Here is a 1,936-nt window from a genome sequence, read left to right on the forward strand (position 1 = left end):
CACTGTTTTTTGGCACGTCCCGTACCGAGGTTACCGACCCTCCTCCCCCTTAAATCCACCGGCTCCATGGTTGATATCGTCGGTTTCCACTTGAGATGGTTTGCCTCGTTGGTTCCGAGTGTGTAATAAGGCGGTTCGCGTCCTCCATAACCGATTGGTTCCATCATTGATTGTGTGATAAAGTGGTTAGCATCCTTGGTAACTAATACCGATTCCACGAACAAAAGGGTGCCCCTGCTTCGAAGTTAACTTCGACGGCCCCATCATTGATTCTCGGTGTTTCCGTGTCACGGTTACTAGTCCCCTCCCCTCAAAAATCAGTTGGCTCCGTCGCTTGTCTCGTCTGTTCCACCTGAGATAGTTTGCCTCGTGTGTTCCGAGTGTGTGATAATGCGGTTCGCGTCCTCCGTAACCGATATCGGTTCCACGAATGAAAAGGGTGCCCATGCTTCGAAGTTAACTCTGACGGGCCCATCAACGATTTTCGGCGGTTCCCGATCCGCGATTACCAGTCCCCCTCTCCTATAAATCCATCGGTTCCATCATTGGTCTTGTCGGATCCACTCCCAGCATCAACCGGTTTCGGTTCTTCACGAGGTATTTCCTCAGTTCCTAGTGTGTGATAAATCGGTTATTCAGACGACTTTTACGGCCCCATAAAATGGAATCGACTAGGCTTAAATGCCATCGTTCACGCAAAACATTGTCCCGCGCATTCGCCGCAACGGTAATGTGTACGCTTGGCGCGGATGGCTGCCTGTCGCGCGCTAGAGGGGACGAAAACGCTCAAAAGAAAATCTTTTTTCTGGGCAAGCTTGTGAGTTGTGACGACATGGATTGATACCCCACTGGTTATAAAAAGGCTGCAAGACTTTTTCATGGACTCGTCCACTCCACACACAAAGCCACAACGCAGGCTCTCTAGAGAGCGCGCAGGCCATCTCACTGCTCACAATGTCATCCGGTAGCCATGGCAGCTCTGCCTCTTCTCGTTTCCGGAGCGGAGGTACCTCTCCCATCCCGTATCGCGTGCACCCCATGGACTACGAGCCTTCCGTTAACTGCTACTGCGGCCGAAAGGCACCGCTCCTGACCTCTTGGACCGACGCCAATCCCGGCCGGAGGTACCTGTGCTGTTCACGGGCGACGGTAAGTGAGATCTGACTCTTATAGCCATCTTCTGTGCGTGTTCTTGATATGATAATATTGTGTGATATGGCAGCAGGGATGCGGGTTCTGGCGCTGGTTTGACCCGAGGGCTAGCCCCTACCTTAGACAGCTACTCCTCGATCTGCGAAGCAAGATCGTTCGCATGGAGGGCAAGAACGCACTACTGCACATGTCTCTGGAGCAAGCCCTGTGCAAAGCAAGGCGCTGACAGAGCTTCAGCTCACGGCTCGTTGCGTTTCTACTGATGGTAATTCTGTTCTTCATCTGCGTCTCGGCTTGGTCTGGTGTACCGTCTGCTTGATCTTTGCATCTGTGATGTCGATGGTCATAAGTTATGTAGGTCCTAAGGCGAGTAATCAAGGCTGTGAAAACACCCAAAAAAATGTATCTGGAAGCTGTGTCGTGGTGGGCGCGTTACTAATGAGAGGGAAACTTGTATTAGACTCCGTGTGAGTGTTGTATGGTGCAAATCGTGTCCATTAAGACTGGAGTGTGTCGGCTGTTCCATTATCCTGTTAGTATAAATAATCATCAAGTTGTTTTCCATGGTATCTCGGTCAAAAGCGCGGTAGCTCTACTGCGTGTCATCAGACTGTACAAGGTGTAAGCGCTGACCTGCGCGTTCTGTTGTGCTGCGGCCTCTGATGGACAACCGACAACTCGTGATCACCGTATCCATCTTGGCAAGCTCTCAGTTATACTTTTGGAGCGTGCGAGCGTTTTTCAGCAAACTGTGGGCGCGCAGTGTATGACGTGACCGTGAGGT

At 51.4% G+C, this 1,936-nt stretch overlaps 1 long non-coding RNA gene across 2 annotated transcripts; it reads left to right on the forward strand.

The window, feature by feature from the left end:
- The first annotated feature begins 900 nt into the window (after nt 1-900).
- On the forward strand, nt 901-1,721 carry LOC123185145 (uncharacterized). Of its 2 annotated transcripts, none has more exons than XR_006493206.1 (2): nt 901-1,149; nt 1,223-1,721. It is a non-coding gene; the product is annotated as an uncharacterized lncRNA (long non-coding RNA). The 2 variants fall into 2 exon arrangements; XR_006493205.1 differs by having other exon boundaries at nt 1,226-1,721.
- Nucleotides 1,722-1,936: the final 215 nt, after the last annotated feature.

Source organism: Triticum aestivum, chromosome 2A, assembly GCF_018294505.1.
Source record: "Triticum aestivum cultivar Chinese Spring chromosome 2A, IWGSC CS RefSeq v2.1, whole genome shotgun sequence".
Taxonomy (NCBI): Eukaryota; Viridiplantae; Streptophyta; class Magnoliopsida; order Poales; family Poaceae; genus Triticum; species Triticum aestivum.